Genomic DNA, 22,289 nt, shown 5'->3' on the forward strand with positions numbered 1-22,289 from the left:
TCAGCTTTATTAAAGTACCAAGTAACATGCTGAAAGTAGAAATCTCTGATGCCCCCACTTGTAAAAATGTTTCTTATCCAAAAAAAGACCTTCTGCCTGACAACTATCTACTTGTTTCATGGGGAAAACATGATCAAAGTAAAAAATGAAAAGCAAACAAGAAATAAGCTCAAGATACATTGCTTAAAAGGATTACTGTACAGGTTATGGACCACACGACTGGCATTCTGTTTAATTTACAGGTAAAATCTGCAGAGATGACTGGAAGTCTCCAAGTGTAATGAGCTTCTTAAAATAATGTAATCCTGTCCTTTATTACATACTGTCATATGCAGTTCAATACCCAAGGCTTATACATTATCTAGTTAAGTATTCTCTACATGGCAGCAACAGAAAGGCTTTCAATGGTGGCAATTCTTTGGCAGTATGTTTATTAAAGCTTACTTGCATCTTACGATCTCAGCCAAGCTTACCTGATGGTCATTAAAGTATTGCTACTTAAATACAGAGCAACAGGCACTTTGAGTAATAAGCATAAATCAACAGTACAAAAAATATGACAGATACCAGACCATTCTGCAAAAGTCAAGGACAGATGAAAAGCCACTCTAGGACTTGTGTTTACCTTGGATGTGTGTGGGGGGGGGATACTCTGCACATTTACACTGCATAACTACTCCTTGCCTTGCTTCGACACATCCAGAGTCACTACATGGGGGAGTGGGGTGCAACAAGTATGTCACAATTTGAAATGTTTCTGGCTAACTGTGATGGCCCTGACACATTTGTCATACCTCTCAACCTCAAAGCAAGAAATCTGGACAAAGCCATACAAAAATGTGGGACAAAGGCCCAAAAATAAGGACAATTTTTAAATATTGCTCTTATAAACTTAGAAAGATAATAGAATAGGTCTTGCATTAGTATGAATTTTCTGAATGGTATGAAATCTGAAACTCAAATGTCTGTCATTATTTTCTAACTTCAGTCTTTAATGATTTGTCATTAATCTGCCAAAAAACCCCACAATTTTGCCAACCCCCCCCCCACAATTTTATGAGAAATGAACCAAAAATGTGATGTAAAAATATAAAATAGCCACACAATACAGCTGGGAACCTGTCAAAGAAGGGGCACTTTAATATTAGTACTGCTAATTTGAGCAGCTGACAAAATAAAAGAATCTACATGCATTTCTGAAATAAAAGTAATCTATAACTTTGATTATTACAGTTATTTCTTAATTGTAAGCCCTCCATGTTTTCTTCCAAAATTGTTATTTTGCAGAGGGATTATTAGGGGGAAGAGCAACATTTTGAGCCAAAATCGGGGACAGTTGAGAGGTTTGGCTATGCCTAATTCTATAAAGCAATTTATTTGCATGTACCTCTCAACCTGTTAATGCAATAAATCTGGACAAGGCCAAATATATTGGGGGAACATATAAACAGTACTAAAAATTGCTCTTGTATAAACTGAGACAGTTGCTAGAACAGCATGCATTTTTCTGAAGGTTATGAAGTCTGAAACTCAGTGTGTCAGTATTTAGTGACTTAATTCCTAAATGATTTGCCAGAAAACCACAAATTTTATGAGGAACAAACCAAAAATAAGAAGCAAAAATCTATTCATTCTTTGAAAATCTGGACAGTTGGGAGATATAGTTCAGCTGGGACTGTCTTTAAGTTTGCCACCCTTCCCCCTCACAAAACCATGGTCGAATGAAGACTCCCCCTGCAGGCATTCCAATGATCCATTACTTGGCTATTTTACTCCATTTACCATAAACACTAATGTGCATACTGATTTACTTCTATGATGATTTGGACTTCATTTGAAAGTTTTATTTTGCATTTTACAGCACAAACACCAAGACAACTGCTAAACAAACTTAGCATTAAAACTTCTCTGCCCTTGAAACTCACATTCATTGAAACAGCATTGAAACCCACATTCAAAGAAAATACATTTTACCAGTGGTAGAACTGCCCAATTCAGAACATCTTTCTAGTAAACAATGAAACAAAATGCATGCACCCATAATGACAAAACTGCCCAGTTCAAAACATTTCCATCATAAAAGTCTACTCAAACTTCTACAGTCCACCATTATCAGTAAATATGCACAATTCTACAGTCCACCATTATCAGTAAATATGCACAATCTCTGAAGAAGTAAAAAAGTCATTTAAATAATTCCACATTAAATAAATCTGTAACTAATGAAGAGGTTGCTGCTAGCAAACACCTTTATATTTCATGGTTACATTGAAAAATAAAGTGTCTGATGCCCCTGAGGAATAAATTGCCTATATTACATTAAAAATGATAAGCTAGTAATATTGCAATAGGAAATGTATAGTAAACTGATAACAGGCTCATAGTTAGTATCTTAACTTATTCAGTACGGCAGCATTCACCCCTTGTGGGAGTAGAACCAACAACCTTCTGCATCAAAAGCAAGTACACAACCTGTTGTGCTATTAACAATGCAAGCTGACTTAGCATAATAGCACTAAACTTCTCTTCCCCTGCAGCTCTCAGCTCATTGTAAAATCTACTCAATACTCAACTGCATCTCAACTTCGCAACACAAGAAATCTGGAAAAAGCCAAATTTATTGGGGGGGGGGCGTCAAAAGCCCAAAAACCAGGGACACATTAAACATTGCTTGTATAATCTTGGAAAGTTGCTAGAATAAAATGCTGTGTTACCACCATAAATTTTACTGCCAAGGTTCCTGTGCAAAAGCATCAGAGCAACATACCACTATGCCAAATCAGTTGCTTTGTGAAAGAAAAATGCTGTGTTACCACCATACATTTTACTACCAATGTCCCTGCGCAAAACAGTCAGAGCAACATACCACTATGCCAAATCACCTGCTTTGTGAAAGAAAAATGCTGTGTTACCACAATACATTTTACTGCCAAGGTCCCTGTGCAAAACAGTCAGAGCAACATACCACTACGCCAAATCAGCTGCTTTGTGAAAGAGCGGAAGACTGAAACTTAAATGGCTATCATTTAATGAATTCAGTTCTTATCATAGCTGTCAACCTCTTAGCACAAAACACCTGGACAAACCCAGTAATGAGGGAATACAGCCCTCAAACATATTAAGGGAATTCAGTTCTTGCCATAGCTGTCAACCTTAGCACAAAAACCCTGAACAAAGCCAATAATCGGGTAATACAGTCCCAAAAATAAGGATACATTTCAAATATTCATCGTATAAACTTAGAAAATTGCTAGAATAAAAGGTTGTGTTACTATGTATTTTCTAAAGAATATGAAGTCTGAAATTCAAATGCCTGTCAATTTTACTTCTGACAGAACAAAAACAATTTTCAGCAGAGACCCTGGAAGAAATACTGCAGACACATGTCTTTGTAAAATGGCAGGACACCAGAGCAAATCCACACAAACACAGGGATAAGATGCAGATTCCACACAGAAGGCACCCCAGCCAAGAATCAAACCAGAAAAACCTATAGCTGTGAGGCAGCAATGCTACCACTGCACCATCAAATATGTAAGGAATTAAGCATTCAGAAACCTGAAGTCTGAAATTCAAATGCCTGTCAATTTTATTTAACACTTGTTAACCAGGACAGTCTGACTTGGAACAAAAAAACAATTTTCAGCAGAGGCCCAGGAAGAAATAATGCAGACATGTCTTTGTAACATGGGAGGACACAAAAGCATACCCACACAAACACAGGGAGAAGATGCAGACCCCACACAGAAGGCACCCCAGCCAAGAATCAAACCTGAGAACCTGCTGCTGTAAGGCAACAATGCTAACACTGCACCATCAAATATCAAGCAATACAACATTTAGAAACCACAGATATTATGAGGAACAGATCAGATCAAATATGAGGCAAAAATCTGCAATTTTTTTACAAATGGTGGTGGGTAGGGAATTCAGGTCCTTAACACCTGCATACAAAGTACAGGGTTCAAGCCTGAGGTATTCCCTACCACACCACCATGTGATTGTTCTAGCCACCAGTGTATAACAACTGGGGCATTTACACACACGCGCACACACACTAAATAAATAAGAGAGAAACAAGAAAACAAAATGGTTAAGTCTTCTGCATGGCATAAAGTAAAAAAAATCTAATTTTTAAATGCAAAATTATACATTGAAATATGTGCTATAGTTAAAAGAATCTGGTAAAAAAGGAACTCTGCATGCCATTGTATATTCATTCCTTCTTAGTCTAATAATGATAAGAAACTCTTTATAGTTTAATATTTGGGTGATTGCAAACTTTCACAATCAGTTACTTGCAATGTTTTCAGCTTCTTCTATTTCGGATTTGCATTTACTTCTTATGTTCAGATTCTGCCTATAAGTATTCAGTTTTTATGTTACTGGACATTTTCCATATCCTAGCCATATCAACCAGGTGAGGATGGTAGAATTACATGGACTAAAGTCTGCAATTTAGCTTTTCATGATGGTCTTTTGCTCATTTTAAATCTCTGGATTTTAATACTACAGATTTATTAAATACTACCAAGCAGTGAAGGGACAATGTTAGGAACACAGTCAAACTCATAGAACAGCTAAAAAACACATGTACAGTGACTTCCTATTTTTGCCTATTGCATGTTTTGGCATTGTCTAATCTGTGACCTATACCTCTGGATCTTTTCTAACTTCTGTTTCAGTTTTCTGCTATTTGTCCAAAACTATGTTTCTTAAAAAAAGTTTAACTGCATACAGTAAGGAAATGGAATATGTTAAATCAGGAAAGGAATACTGAAATAAATATAATTTGCATAAGCATGTGGCAAGCAAAAGCTGATAAACAGTTTGTTGAGGATCACTTAACATGCATATAGTATTTAGAAAGTTAATACAAAATCTTGTAGCACTTGTCACAAACACACACACACACACACACACACACACACACACACACACACACACACACACACATACACACACACACACCACAATCCATATAGCCATCTTACCTTCCCTTTCATAGTAGATCCCATCCCTTCATTCATAGATTGAGCTCATCCCTTCGTTCATAGCTGGCGTGGCACGTTTGAGCACATCCCCGCGAGATCTTGAACACATCCACCACGCGCGCAAGATCCCCGATGAGACTCCAGCCTGCCGACGTTGCAGTCCAGGTCCGACCTGTTGTTTCCTTGTTCCCAGTGACAGTCTATGCAGTTTAAAACTGCATAGACTTCTGGAAGCTCTGTTCTTCATGTTTCCCAGTCCGGACTGCTGCTGAGACAGTCTGTGCTCCAGACCGTCTCAGCAGCAGTCCGGACTAGTGCGCATGCATGAAAGTCCGCGATTTTTTTATTTTTTTTTTTATCTTTTCTTTTTTGTTTTATTTCTTTATTTTACAGCTGAGAGGGCTGCAGTTTGGCAGTCCAATAGCACGGGCCGCCCATGTGAAATAGTGCTATGGAAAGTTCATAATGTGCTTTGATAGTGCTTTGTGCTGCTCATTTTGAAGATTTTGTACGTGTTCCCGCATACGTTCTTTGGATTCTAAAAATGATGAAAGCGCTTGTGCAGCTTTTATTTCTGTGTACTTTTATTGCGGATTTTACATGGGTTGTACTTTATTAAATGGCAGTTCGCAACCCATTCATTCTTGCAACTTTTCGAAGTAATCTTGTAAGAGAGCATATACATAAAGGCAACAATAATACTACTATTAGTAATTGTGAAAAGGGGAATAACAAGACGGTGGAAAACAAATAATGTACCAGGTATTGAGAAAGTAATAAAGATAATGAAACATATGCAAGCAATTGAAAGGAAATCAGTGAAGAATAAATCAGATAAAATGCATAAGAGAAAATAGGCACTATGGGAGTCAGTCCAACAAAGTTACAAAGATTGCACATCTTGGAGAGGAGGTGTGGAGCTGCTAAATGATCATTATAACAGCAAAAAAATAAATACATAAATAAGTAATAAGAGGCTATAATATACAGGCCAGATAGCACTAATTTGATATATAGCGAGGAGACAGGAATATGTTATTTGTACTGTGTTTGGTAATAATGTGGAAATGTAGAAAATGTGCCCCATGGGTTTAGGTTGTGCCTGATGTATAACTCAAGAACTTGATAAGGAAATAATCATAAAGAAAGTTAAGTGATAACTGGCCAATCAACAGGTAGAAATTGGGGTACAAAGGCAGCATTATACAAAATAAATAAATAAATAAATAAATAACCAGGGTTGTCAGCTATTATACAACATGTGTGTAACTGCTGGCCAAATCAATAGACACTAACCACAAAACTTATGTCTAAGAACTATACAGTCAGACAGCAGCTATCAGAGCATGATGACTTAGAGTTGCATCAAGACAGCATATTTTTTATCCCTGACTTGAATGAGCTGAAGCACTAAGTTACATACCAGTTGTTTGGGTCCCACCAAATACACAGAAAGCACTAAAATGTTAATGCATTGAATATCAAACAAGACATTGTTGATGTAGTTTCAAAGTGAAAATCCTGTGCTATGCATAACCTTTGCAAAGACAGTTTATATATAATACAGAACTGCCACTTTGCCACTGTTGGGTCAAAATTTCAGTCAAGAGTTACGCTTTACCACACAGTTAAACACAATGACAAAGAGCTAAAGCCTCCTACAAAAAATTGTATGACCAATGTCATTCTGTACATCCACTAGCTATCCTGCAAACTGGTCAAGCTGTTTACTTAAAGTTAGGGATAAAGGAAAAATTGGTGCAGAATAGGTGTATCAGCACATGAAATACACTGACCCCATTCCTACAGGGCGCCATAGTTTGACATAATAGAATAAATATCTAATAAGTTCCTGATAAGTGTCAACCTGAATGCAGTGGTTTGGAAAACTGCCAATAACATTCACTAAGCCAAGAACAAGCATAGCAATGTCTGGCAGGTCTGTGCCTGCACTAATGACAGATCTACCTCAACATAATATTTGTGACAAGGGTGGAAGCCTGAGTTCATCCAGTCATTGTTACAGACCGAATGCTGTCCAACCAACACAGTTGGGTGTGACGGATTATAAAAGTTTTCCTGTAGATCATAACAATATGCTCCAACATTTTTTTTTTCCAGGTTCCCTGTAAATTTCTAACATTAGTTTGAGTAGTTCTTGAGTTTCCAGGAGTGAAAGAGTTATACATATTCTGCAAAAGTATTGATTGTCTGACAGTCACTCTTGAGGGTTAAGTGAATTTCAGCTTTTGCCAACTTATTGTTTGTTCAGTGATTTTTATCCTTTTGCAGGTTCATATGATAATAAGGGGTTAAAAGCTCTTAAAATGCTTGTACATCATGTGCAAATGTATATACTACAAATATGTGTGAGTGGTAGCCCTTTTAAGATGTAACCTGTGCAACAGTGACTTGCAATTTCTGAACTGTAGTCAGTTGGGTGCAAGATGTTGCACTGTTAACATCGTTTGTGTTGAGTTGCCATGCTATTTGTAATAAAAGTTGTTTGTTTGTTAAACTTAATGCTGAATTCTGACATTCCTGACCTGAGCAAGAAACTAAACTGTATATAACACGTAGGAACTAATGCCATCCAGTAACATCCATTCTGCAGACCGAAGATGTACTTAGTGCCAGTACATATATGTACGCAGGGCATGACCAAAAAATAAATAAATAGTAAAATCCTTAAAAATGGTGCTGAATGAAATATCAGCCCATAGCACAGAGACAGGGTATTTGTTTGCACCACTGGTGATTGGAGTTCAAGACAGGGGTGTCGCCAGAAATTTACATTTTGTACTCAAACTTGCTCCCACCACCCCTATCATTTAAAAAATGTACTCAAACCTCAAAATTCTACTTCAGACATATAGGAAATGGACTTGGTATTTTCAACTGCTACCATTTATACCCATGAAAAGCTATTTTTGGAGGTGTGCACCTTTCACACAGGCATTCTTTGTATACCTCTATACCTAAGTATTAGCGCACAAAGTTCTGAACATTCTGTATAGTTTGATTTTTGAAGGTTACAAGAGATACTCAGAAAAAAATGTACTCATTTGAGTACAGTGAGTATTCATAGCTACACCCTTGATTCAAGAATGGCCTCAGCTCACTGGATGGGTCAACTGGGGAATAGGTTGAAGCAGTTGGTGGTCCGCTTTATTATACTGCAGGAGGGTTTAGGGAAACTGCTGCTTGTGCAACATCTGGTGGAAACCAGAAGCCATCAGGTTGCCAGATTAACAGGTGGTGTGGCAGGAAATCATGATGTCATTGCACATACCACTTACTACAGTGTAGCAATTCTGAGTCTCTCCATGCACAATGAAGGTTCCCAATGCCTTATTCCGTATCTTCTCTCAGGATCTCTTCTTGCTTAGGCAACATTAATGTTATCATATATTTGGAGGTCCACATGGTGGTAGGGTTACATTGGGGGTAGCCTGGAAAAGAGCAACTCAGAGACCCAGAAAGCATTGATGCAGCATCCAGTGAATAGGTGGAGGTAAAAGCAAGTTGGGTGTGGGAAAGCATTTAAAAAGTGCAGAATGAATGACACCGACATATAGGAAACTTGACAGTATAGAAAAACAGGACCAAAAGCCTTCAAGTGAAGAAAAATATGGATTACAGTGCACCTACACCTGAAATGTATAATATGTGATTGATTACATCTTTGCACCATGTTATAATCCACAAATATCACACAAACTTACACATACACACACACACACACACACACACACACACACACACACACACACACACACACACACACACACACACACACACACACACATTCACACAGTGACCTGTACATCTGACACACTGTCACTGCATTTATACATGATTCCATCAATATGCTAATTCATAAACCTAAGCTGTATTTATTCTCTATATTTGAAGTATGACAGGATGCAGAGCATCATTTACAGTATGTGCCAAACAATACAGAACCTCTCTTTTTAATTTCTCATGTGACCATGAAATACCCATGTGTCAGCACGGGTTCCTGCAAATACCAATACAGCTACATGATGAGAACTGTCAATAGCTTCATAGGTTCATACTAGGCTAACAACCACCATGGCCTTTACAAACCTAGCCAAGCAGCCCAACCTAGTTTTGTCCCAGAATTCCTTGGATGCCTATATGGTGGAGTACATCCGAGTGATGTCTCCAGGTGCATTTGCAGTTAACTCCTACTGATGCCTGTGGACATCAAATATTATCTGTTCATATTTGCATCAATAATTCCAAAACCATGTTATGTACAAGGTTTTTTATTTTTATTTTTTTTATTTTATTTTACATTTTTTGACCGGGATAGTCTGACTGGATACATATCCATTTTCAACGGAGGCCCAGTGAGAAAAGCTCCAAACATACAGACAAAAACATGTATACATATTAAGGGTTTTACAACGTAACAGGGGGAAAAAAAGCTCCATTCGAGCAGATAAAAACAAACATCCCAAGCAACAGTTAAATAGCAAGCAGATTTTACAAGTAAGCATGGTGTGTCCCTCAGGAGGGATCCACAATTTAAGAGTATGTCATAGAATGTAAAAGTTAATTAACAGGTGGATTACAGCAACACTATATTACAAAGAAATGTACAGAACAAGATTGCCATTGCAAGCATTTGTGAGCAAGAAGCTAGTACATTGCTGTTGAGTTAGGGAGTTGTTATGGGGATTAATCAGGGTTGGAACATGGACAGAGCCAGTGCATTTTAGAGTAATGTTTGAGGCCATTTTTGAAGAGGCATAGAGAGGGTTCCAGGATAATGTCTGCTGGAAATATGTTCCAAGCTTTCCCAATGGAGTTGGCAAATAGGGAGTCACCAGCTGAGTTATTAGCTTTCAGTGTTTGGACTAACAGCTTGCTGGATGAGCGTAATGGTCTGGAGTTACTGTATGGTTTTATGATAGATTTAAGGGTGGGGGTGTTTTCGGGTTGGTTGAGAATATTATGTGCTACTATTAGCTGGTTGAACTGTATTAAGCTTGGCAGTTCTTGCCACCCTAGGAGTTTGAGGTTGTGACAGTGATGTGTCCTGTATGTTGATCCAGTGGCGAACCTGGCAATATGGTGGTAGCAGTGAGAGAGTTTGGTAAGTTCTGATTTGCTTAGGTTACAGAGTATAGGGGAAGCATATAGAAGGGTAAAGAGGAGATGAGAGTGGGCGATAGCGATTCTAGCTGTAGGGGTTAGAAAAGGTTTATTTCTATATAGTGAGCCAAGCTTTTTGTTAATGGTTTTGATAGTCTTATTAATGTGTAGGTTGAATCTGAGATTATTGCCTACTATTACCCCTAAGAGCTTGGTTTGAATATCTGGTGAAATAGAGGTGCCATTGTTTGATGTTATAGTAAAGGAAAGTGGAGGGGGCAGCAAGTGGGGGTAAAGAGTAACAGTTTGGTCTTATTGGGATTCAACAGAAGATGGTGATTAGAGAGCCACTTTTCAACTGTGTTGAATGTGCTCTGGGTTAGGGTTTGCAGGGCTGTTGGGGAGGAGACTGAGCAGATCAAGGTGGAGTCATCTGCATACTGGATGCAGGATGCATCTGGGATGGCAGTGGGTAGGTTATTGATAAAGATGGAAAAGAGTAGAGGACCTAAAATGGAGCCCTGGGGAACTCCAAGAGTGAGAGGTAACAGAGTGGATAGTTTGCCTTGCCAAAGTACGGCTTGTTGTCTGTCATTCAGATAGGAATGGAACCACTGTATAGTATGAATGAGTAATTGGTGATTGACCACGTCAAAGGCCTTTGAAAGGTCTAGAAAGAGGGCTGATGACAGCAGGTTATTATTTCTGTTTAAAATTATCGCGTTAGTGAAGGAAAGGAGAGCTGAGGTAGTGATATGATGTGGCCTAAAGCCATGCTGAGAGACGGCCAGTATCTGGTTCTGTATGAGATGGTGCATAATTTGTTTGTGGATGCACTTTTCCATTATTTTGGCCAGTGGTGATGGAATGGAGATAGGTCTGTAATCGGATAATTCTGTGAAACTTCCACCTTTGTGAAGTGGGGTAACATGGGATATTTTCCAGATTGGGGGGATAAAGCCAAGAGTTAGGGACCTGTTGATCAGGATAGGTATGGGAAATGCTATGACATCAGCAGCTATGTTTAAGAACTCAGCTGGGAGCATGTCAGCAGATAGGGTGGTGGGTTTAAATTTTTTGATTAGTGACCAAATTAGAGTGGTAGGGACAGGTTGGAAGGTGAAGGGGTAGTGAGTAGTGGGTATGATAGTGGAGGAGCTAGTCAAGGGTGTATTAGTGGTGGAGTTAGAGTGTATGGGATTGAGTTGGTTAGCGAGAGACTGGATTGTTTCAGTGAAGAAATTATTAAAGACACTAGCAATGTTCTCTGGTGGTTTTTGGGTGTAATTTTTTGGGGTTGGAGTGGTAGATTGTCCTGGATGAAGAAGCTGGTTAATACCTGCCCAGAACTTTTTGGGATTGTTTTGACGCTTCTGCTGCAGGTTTTGGTAGTAGCTTTTTTTGTCTAGTTGAATGGATTTTTTGTGTCATTCCTAAGTTGACTGTATTTTAGTTGGTCGAGAGGGGCTTTAGTTACTTGCCAGATGGTCCAGGCCGTATTTCTAAGTTTGATTTTTAGTTTGGTTTCCTTAATGAGCCATGGTGCTGAATTTGTTCTGGTTTTAATATTATGAGAAGGGGCATGGGAGTCTAAGATGTTTAGGAATTTAGTATTAAAATAAGTCACTGCGTCTTCCAGTGGTAAACGTTTTAGAATTGCCCAGTTGACTGAGTTAAGTTCATTTTGCAAATTTACAGGATTGAAGTTTTTGGTATTTCTAACTGTTCTATAGGTGGGCTGATGGGAATTCTCACCCTTATCCTTAATAATGTAAGTTAGAGTGTGATCACTTAGGTCATCGAGGAGGGTTATAGCTTTATACAAGTGGTGATGAGTATTGATAAGAATCCAATCAAGAATACTTTCTCTGTTATTAGGTTTGCTGATCCTGGTAGGAGCGGTTATAGTTTGTCTGAACCCGAAGAGATTTATGTGGGTGACAGGGGAATCAGCTGCACAAGTGGTCCAGTCAATGCTGAAGTCACCAAGCAGAATGGTTTCTTGGGGGTGGTTAGTGGAAATTGAATAACCATTGGAGGATATCTTTTAGGGTGGTTATATTATTCTCTGGGGGAATGTAGATACAGACAATGTTTATGCATTTGTTGTGGTTAATTCAAAGTTTAGTTATAAGGATTTCAGCATTATTAAATGGGGTGGCTGTATGGAGTCTCTATTAACACTTAGTGTGTTTTTATAAAGAACTGCTATTCCCCCTCCCTTTTTAGTAGCTCGGTCTAATCTGTGAATATTACACCCTGGTGGTATATCTCATCATCAGCAGTAGCCAGGTTTCTGTGAGATACATTATATCTGGGGAATGGACTGCTAATAGGGCATGTAGGTCATGTATTTTGTTGTTTATGATTCTGATGTTTAGGTGAAAGGTGAGAAGAGAGTTAGTGGATCTATTGAGTGGGAGAGTAATGATGGGAGTATAGTTGTCGGAGTTAGTGACACTGTGAGAAGAAGGGCCAGGGTTGGGATGGATGTCCCCATCTACTATTAGGTTGTGGTGAAGTCTGATGATGAGTTTTAGAACTTTATGTATACGTTTTAGATAACGTTTGTCTTTGGGGTTGGAGTTTAGGGTTTTAATTTTGTGGTGATTTAAAGGGGATGTGAAGTTAGTTGTGTGGGGGATAGTTTGGTAAGATGTGTTATTAGAGAAGTTAGGGGTACTGGTGTGATGAATAGGGTAGTGGAATCCAAGGTAGTATTGGTCTTCGTAGGCAGTGAGGAGATAAAGGATAGGTAGTATAGACAGCAGAAAGATAGCTAGTGAATGTTTAGGTGCTGGTGAACAAAGAGTCCTAGTCATTTTTAGGGCTTGAGGTTACCTGGATAAGATAAGAAGGAAGGAATAAATAGTGGCAAAGTGGCACCCTTTGTGGTGAGAGATAATAGGTATATGTAAAGAGGCGGGGGTAATTCTATGGTTATGGGAGATGCTGATTGGGAGGGAGGGGTGGGGTGAGAGATGCTGAATGGAAGAAAGAGGGGGGGAGTGGCTAGGTTAGTATAAATCTAGCACTACTGGGGGCAGGTGGGATATGGGGGCAGGGTGGGAAACGAAGCGAGCCCACAGGGTGAGCGTAGCGGGGCAAGTTCGATCACAAGATACACATTGCCTGCCTGTAAGTAGACTGGCTATGTTTTTAAATCTCTGTTTGCTGCTTTTATTTATTTTCAGACACAGAGTACACCAGCTTGCACTAAATGCTACCTGTTTGTTTCTTGAATAAAGGTAGGGTAAGTGGTTATATTTTTAGTAGGTGTTGTACATCTTTAGATGGAAAGAGGCTCCCTGAGTAGGTAACTGGAGGATACCTTGCAGTGCTATGGAGACAGGGTCTGCTTAAATAATTGTTCACTTGGTTTACAACAGTTTATAGAGATATTAACCTTTTATGCTTTCCCCTATTGACGGCTAGCAGTTAATTTTAAAAGAAAGTTCTTCAGGCAGATGGTGTCTTCCTAGCGACACCGATTCGGTAGGGCAGGAGTGGTATGTAGAGAGGATAATACCACACTACAGGGCAGCCATCTGGGTCCAGGAGCACTGCAGTGTTTTAAAAGATTTCATCTTAAAGCTTAGATAGTGACAAAGTCAACTGCACTAACTGTTGTTTTTATGATAATTTATATAGATATAATTTTCATATATTTATAAATACCTCAACAACCAAGTAACACAGACAGAGCTCCTTAGCCTCATATGAAAGCTCTCATTTAGATGAATAAAATTCTGCTAATTGTATGCGTGCAACTTGAGTTGTTGCTGAGATATTGTAAGTTGTTTATAAAACATTACAAATGTAATAGTTACTGTGTTTACTGTGACTTACAAAACTCAGTTTAAGACGTAGAACTTAAATAATACTACCACTATAAAAATAGTTTGTGCTGAAGAGTTTGCCATTTATATTTCTTTCTCAAACCTTATGGTTCCATAGATATGAACATTTGTTTGAAATGTGAGGACATAATTTGATTCGGTCAAAAGGCTTAGGCTTCGCCCATTGGAAGTTACATTAGAGTGAATGAGTTAATAAAGATGTAACTAAGGGTTATATGAGGGGTAGATAAAAAAATATATCTAAACCAGCCAAAGGCTGCCCAGTAAAAGAAATATAAATGCAGAAAAATAAACGAACCAAGCATCCACCAAAGCTGTTACCATAAAAAATTTTAATCGAACCACACAGGATAACCACACAGGATAAGCGCTTTCACACAAATTGTGCTTCATCAGATGCATTGAATTAAAATTTCTAAAAACATTCATATAGTAAAACAGAAAGTAAACAACCAATCAAAGACTAACATTAATTACTGATGCATACTTTGTTTTTTAAGAATGGGTTTTAAAGGTACAATCAGCATTAACACCTGGCAGTTTATCTGCCTGTAATCTAACAATCCACTTAGTCTCAGCAATTTCAAGTTTATTATTATAAACACCCTCCACACGCACCTTATTCATATGCACAAGTTGTTATACCCTAAACTCAAAATTATGCCCTGGTTGTGATGTGTCTGATGTCACCTATATGTTGCAAAATTCATTCTTTCAGCATCCTAATTGTTTTCCCTACATAAAATGAGGTGCAAACCTTGCAAACCTTGCACTTTGCTAAGTAAATCAATCCCTTAGATTTATAGTCTATATAGAATCTTGGCTTAAAAGAAAAGTACATGGTGGGGTCCTTAAAGTCAATCTCCGAAGAGATATGACAGCATGCTTTACATAATCTACATGGAAACGTGCCAGTGTGATCAGAAACAAATGAAGATTTGGGGCGTGGCCAAGGATGAACACAGGATAGCAGCAGATTTCTTCAGCTCCACCAATTTCATTACACTGACAGGAATTAATTACTTAAAAAATTAATTTTTGAAGTAATTTTCTTTCTAAATACGTTTGTTTTATATAGTTCTTGAACTATATCTAAAAAAGAAAGGAAATCTTAACAATATTCCTGTCAGAAATCACTGTGGAAATTTTCCTGTCAGTTTATCAGTCTGAAATGAGTTCCAGTAAGACAAATTCTCAAGACTCCAGCATCAAGAAAGAACTTCAGTCTCTGATAATTATAATCCAGCAACTTACTGATAAAATGGATAAAATGGATACTAAAATAGACACCTTCATAGAAAAACTACAAAACAAATAGACCTGTTACATACAGACCTGCAACAACAGAAGATCCAGATGACAGGCATAGAAGAAGCTGTGAATGACATGGAAAATAGAATCCAAGAAGAGGAAATCAACATTGAGTTTCTGCTGAAACAAAATACACATTTACAAACAAAGCTGGATGACCTGGAAAATAGATCTAGGCGCAATAACATTAGGATTTTTGGACTGCCAGAAAATATTGAAGGTAACAATATTACTTCTTTTTTAACAACTTGGCTCCCTAAAACTTTAGACTTACCAGAAGCATTCTCTTTTGGTATCGAAAGAGCACATAGATCTATAGCTAATACTAACTCTGACAAAAAAATATCCCAGATCAGTTATAGTTAGATTTCTATCATCTTTTGATAAAGAGATGGTTCTTAAATCTGCTTGGGCTAAAGCTCCTGTTAAGATTAATGAGACAACTGTGCGTTTTGACAATGACTATTCTTCCATGGTAATAGCTAAAAGAAAAGTTTTTCTGCCACTAATAAGGGAGCTTAAAAAAGCACAGTTTAAAACATACCTTCTGTTTCCTGCCAAGCTTAAAATCTTCCTTCCTGATGGTCCTAAGGTATTCGATGATTTAGACTCTGCTTTACTGTTTGTCAAAGAAAAAAGGATTTTGGATAAAATAGAAGAAATGGAATGGGCTAGTTCTTCATTAAAGAGATTGGCAACTGAAGCTTCGTGGAAGCCTTCAGAGAAGAAGAAGAGACTAAAAACAAATGATTTGTTATATGTTTTTTTTCTCTCTCATCATTTTAGTTCATTATTAATCTTTTTGAATATAGTTCCTGCATTTCCAGAAAGCCACAAATATTTTGGAAAAGATTTAATCAAAGTTATTCTCTATGTGCAAAGAAATGTTTTGTTTCATAACCAGTCAAAATACCTGAAGATTTAATGGCAAGCTGTGATTCAATTTGTTTCTCTTTCTGAAAAGAAGTAAGGTTAGTAATTTGATACATTTTTTTATCTTTACCTTTTTTTTTCCTTCTCATTTTATTATTTTCTTTGTTTAAACAATGACATTCTATTTAGATTATGTAGTGGGTAAAGGGTGGGGGAGGGCAGGGAGTGAACAGTAATGAAAATATCATTAATAGAATAATAACATATTTATTCCTTGTAAAAGTTTTTATAAGTTCTTCAAATGCTATTTCTAATTATACTTTCTTGATTATACTGCTTGTGCTTGTTTGTAAATAATCTGTTATGCTTTAACTAATAATAATCAGAACTAAATAAGAGTAAATAATATGTTTTATTTTTAACTCTATTAATATAAACAGTAAGTAACATTCCATTGTATATACTTCTTACAGCTTTCTCTTACATTTTTTATTTCTGCCTCACTCCCTTTTATTTTCTACTCTCTTTTCTTTTCTTTATTAATATATAGAAATGCTTTTGATTGTGTGGGCACAGTGAATAATAGGATTTGTATGAAAATTGAGTTGGGAGAAGAATGTTGAGTTTTATTGCTTGTTGGTAATTTTGGGCTTAATTTCACTTACATAGAGGCTGTAATGATCTGTGGAATACATTGTGAAGGTTTTGTCATGTTTAGATGCATTTACACTGCTAAATGAATGTTTGTCACTAGTTTTTAATAAGTTTCCGCCAAAATGTTAAGAGAGACAATCTGAGATGTGGGCTGTCTCATGCACAGTGTTCATGAGTTACTTCAGAAGCTTCAGCTCACAGAATTCTCACAGAGAAACTGAAAGCAGTTAGTACAACCTTTGACATAGTTATCACACTGACACACCACAGATTCAGGAAAATACTCTATTCATAAAATATGTCAGTTATAATGTTTTGTTTCATGACCAGTCAAAATATCTGAAGATTTAATGGCAAGCTGTGATTCAATTTGTTTCTCTTTCTGAAAAGAAGTAAGAGGCTGTAATGGTTGTGGAATACATTGTGAAGGTTTTGTCATGTTTACATATATTACACTACTACTATGAATGTTTGTCACTAGTTTTTAATAAGTTTCGCAAATGTTAAGAGAGACAATCTGAGATGTGCTGTCTCATGCACAGTGTCCATGAATTACTTCAAAAACTTCAACCACAGAATTTCACTCACAGAGAAACTGAAAGCAGTTAGTATAACTCTAACCACAGATTCAGGAAAAATACTCTATTCATAAAATATGCCAGTTATAATGAGTCTAAATGATGTAGTTTCTTGTAGTAAGTAAATGTCTTATTTTAGAAGGCATAGAAAATGAAACATTTATTTAAATGTTTTTGAAAATTTACTTAACAGCAGCATAATAATCTGTGTTAAAAATTTGTGTTCCAAACATATACTTTACTATAACTCATTTAATTCATCTGATTGACAAGCATAAATAATCTTATAACTCTATTCTGGAAGAAATGTCATGTGATATATTTTAAAGCAGTAGGTTAGCATGATTGTAAAATCTGGTTACTAAAATGTGTTTGCTGTGCATTATTTTGTATAAAGCAGACAGATTTATTCTAGGGACAGCAAGTAGGATAGTGCTCAACAAAGACACAACTCAGTGAGATCATATATATATATATATATATATATATATATATATATATATATATATGTGTGTGTGTGTGTGTGTGTGTGTGTGTGTATGTATGTGTATGTGTGTGTGTGAGTGTGATGGCTTTTTTTTATATAATAATGCAAGTGTTTCTGAGAATCTGCATAACTATCCAATATGATTTATAATAATTTCTATGAATACAATATTTTACTCTATTGACAAAATGAATGTTTGTCACAAGTTTTAATAAGTTTCCGCCAAAATGTTAAGGGAGACAATCTGGGATGTGGGCTGTCTCATGCACAGTGTCCATGAACTACTTCAAAAGCTTCAACACACAGAATTCTCACAGAGAAACTGAAAGCAGTTAGTATAACCTCTGACCTAGTTATCATACTGACACACCACAGATTCAGGAAAAATACTCTATTCATAAAATATGTCAGTTATAATGAGTTTAAATGATGTAGTTTCTTGTAGTAAGTAAATGTCTTATTTTAGAAGGCATAGAAAATGAAACATTTATTTAAATGTTTTTGAAAATCTGCTTAACAGCAGCATAATAATCTGTGTTAAAAACTTCTGTTCCAAACATATACTTTATTATAATTCATTTAATTCATCTGATTGACAAGCATAAACAATTTTATAATTCTATTCTGGAAGAAATGTCATGTGATATATTTTAAAGCAGTAGGTTAGCATGATTGTAAAATCTGGTTACTAAAATGTGTTTGCTGTGCATTATTTTCTATAAAGCAGACAGATTTATTCTAGGGACAGCAAGTAGGATAGTGCTCAACAAAGACACAACTCAGTGAGATCAGATATATATATATGTGTGTGTGTGTGTGTGTGTGTGTGTGTGTGTGTGTATGTGTGTGTGTATGTATGTGTGTGTGTGTGTCTGTGTGTATGTGTGTGATGGCTTTTTTTTTTTAATAATGCAAGTGTTTCTGAGAATTTGCATAACTATGCAATATGATTTATAATAATTTTTATGAATACAATATTTTACTTTATTGACAATAATGAGTTTAAGTAAATGCTCATATACAAACAATTCAAGATTTTTTTTTGGAAGCTGTTAATAGTATTCACATGACAGAAAATAGATGCATCTTAATATATGTAATGTCTGAATCATATTAGCCAAAGTTTTTGATTTAAATGAATGTTAGAACCTAATTTTCTCTCCTCTTGATTTCTAACATCAAGATTATTTGAATGCTATTTGAATACAAGTGTTATATATTACATAGATCTATATAGTAGTATGAACAGTTTAAAAAAAAAAAAAAAAAAAAAAAAGTTTATCTTAGTTTATATGATGCTGTTTTACCAAATGTGTAGTTTTGTCTTGATAGATAATTGAATTGAAAACTGTTAACCTCAGTTAAATATAACTAGTATTAAATTGATAAGGTGGTAGCTGAGGTACTGCTGCTTAGGGTAGGGGTTAACTTGAGTAGTAAATACTACTCTAAGTTGGAGTTTTCAACTCCAGGCTGGATGCAAGGTTTAATCCTTACATTATTTTCACTTGTTCATTGTTATATGTATATAGTTTTGACATCCACAATATATTTTGTACACTCATTGTCACTACAAACAAAATTGAATCCTATACAAAATCCCATAAGAGATTTAATAAATACAGCTATATTTAAAGGTACACCTAAAAGAGGAGATGTAACATTATTTATCTTGTTATTTGTTATTTCGATCATAAGATTCTTGAGTTTTAAAAAATGCCAAATGACATCTTTAAAAGGAATTTCTTTAAACATTAATGGATTGAATAATCCATGTAAAAGGGCAAGCCTAATAAGATACATTAATTTACACAAGGCCAATCTAGTCTTCCTGCAAGAAACCCATCTCTTGAAAAAGATATTGATAAACTAGCCACTAATAAGTATACAGTATTGGTTAGTTCAGAGCACACTCAGAAAAAGAGGAGTGGCTATTTTATGGAATAAAAGTATGCCCATTCCTAAAACCATTAAGTCTTATCAGGATGACAAAGGAATGTTTTGTATGGTTACAATACAAATTAATGGGAAGACTTACACTTTAATTAATGTATATTGGATACCTGGAATTGGTATCAATACAGTGAAACATCATATTGATAAGATCATATCATTCTCTGTAGGGGATATTATTTTAGCTGGTGATTTTAATTGTATACTACATGAAAGTGATACTACCACTATAAGGAAAAGAAGAATTACATCTAATGCAAAACATTTAAATGATTTTGCTAATTCTTATCATTTGAATGATATTACTAATCAGATAGATTCAAAATCATTACCATACACCTTTTTTTCTAACAGATACAAAACTTATTCAAAAATAGATAGGGTCTTTATTTCTAACCAGATGGTAACAGATTTAATTAATTCCAAAATCATTTCATGTCCTATATCTGATCATAACTCAATTGTTTTTGAATTCATGATAAAAAATACTCATAATGTTCAGATCAAAAGGATACCAGCATACTTAACTCAGCTAAAAGACTATAAAGAATATATACTTTCAGAAGTACAACATTTTCTAGACATAAATAATACTCCTGAATTCTCCATTGTCTATGTTTGGGATGCCTTAAAATCATATCTATATGGACAAAGTATCAGATGGTATAATAATAAAAGGAAATCTTGGGATAAGGAATTGTTAGTAATTCAAAGTAAATTAGACTCTTATAAACATAATAATAAAGAAAATATTATGGACAAGAAAGTTATTGAAGAAATAAACAAACTAAATGAGAAATACAAAGAAAATTTAACTCATAAAGTTAAAATAACTTTAGAGAAATATAAGTTTTTGTCTTATTCAATAAGCCCCAAATACTTACATAGACTTAAAAATAAAACAAAAAGATTGAATAAACAAAACCATATCAAAGAAATCTTTTCTCTAAGGAAAAAGAAGAATGTTTCTAGTATACCAGAAATACTGGATGAATTTAGAAATCACTTTCACAAGATTAACCATAACAACATTAACATGGAACCTAAAGATAAAATAAAGGAGTTTATAACCACAAACATGAATAAAAAGCTTAATAAACAACCGATTAAACTATTGGACAAGAGTATTTCATATACAGAAGTTATTACACAAATAAATAAGCTTAAATCAAACAAAGCACCGGGTAATGATGGTATTATACCAGAGATATATAAAATCTTTTCTAAAACTACATATTCATTAATACATAAGGTTTTTATTTTGGCCCAAACTGAGTTAATAACCCCCCCATCTTGGCAATATACATTTATTTCACCAATTTTAAAACCTAATAAAGATCCAAATAGATGTTCTTCATATTGACCCATCTCATTACTTAATGTTGATTATAAAATGTTTATGAGTATTTTTGCTGATAGATTGAAGACAATCATCCCCGGCATTATAGATATAGATCAGACGGGCTTCATTGTAAATAGAAATACTTTTGATAATATAAGAAGAACTTTAACATTAATTGGTTTTGCAAATAGGAAAAAGAAAGATTTAACACTTATTAGTCTTGATATAGGTTCAGCATTTGATTCAGTAAGTTGGGACTATCTGTTTACCTTACTGAAATGCACAAACTTCTCTGATGCATTTGTAAATTTAATTGAGCATTTATACAAAGGAACGCTGGCTTGTATTAAGGTAGGAACATATGTTTCACAAAAAATACCCATTCTTAAAGGTACAAAGCAAGGATGTCCACTTTCTCCACTATTATTCACTTTAGTAATGGAGCCTTGGGCTAATTTGATTAGAAAAAGTACTGACATAGAGGGTTTTGAAATAGACGAAAATACAACATCAAAAATTCAACTTTTTGCAGATGATGTTCTAATTACATCAGCAGGATCTAATTCTTCTATGCAGTCTTTATTTGATAAAATGATGAATTTTAAAAGTATTTCTGGTTTAATATTCAATGAAGAAAAAACTAAAATACTACCTATATATACACGAAAAAATATTCTCATTAGTGATTTTACTAAATATGTACCCAATTCAGGTCAGATAACTTATTTAGGTATAATACTATCTAAAGATATTAAATCTATTATATATAATAACTATAATACCTGTTTTCTTAATATACAAAATCTTTTTAATACCTGGAATAATATGTTTTTTACTATGGAGGAGAGACTTACAATTATTAAAATGATAATATTCACTAAGATTTTATACTTAATACAATCAATAATACTTTCACCTACAAAAATAATTATCAAGAAACTGAATACACTAATGTTAAATTTCTTATGGGCACCTAATAGACCTAGGATTGCATTAAAGAAACATACTAATAGCTGGTCTCAAGGGGGTATTTCTTTTCCAGACTTTAATTTATATATTATCTCTTCTATTATAAAAGTTATTACTTCATTAATAGATCAGTCATATATCGCA

This window comes from Protopterus annectens, chromosome 5.part0, assembly GCF_019279795.1.
Source record: "Protopterus annectens isolate FY-2018-M chromosome 5.part0, PAN1.0, whole genome shotgun sequence".
In the NCBI taxonomy this organism is placed as follows: domain Eukaryota; kingdom Metazoa; phylum Chordata; order Ceratodontiformes; family Protopteridae; genus Protopterus; species Protopterus annectens.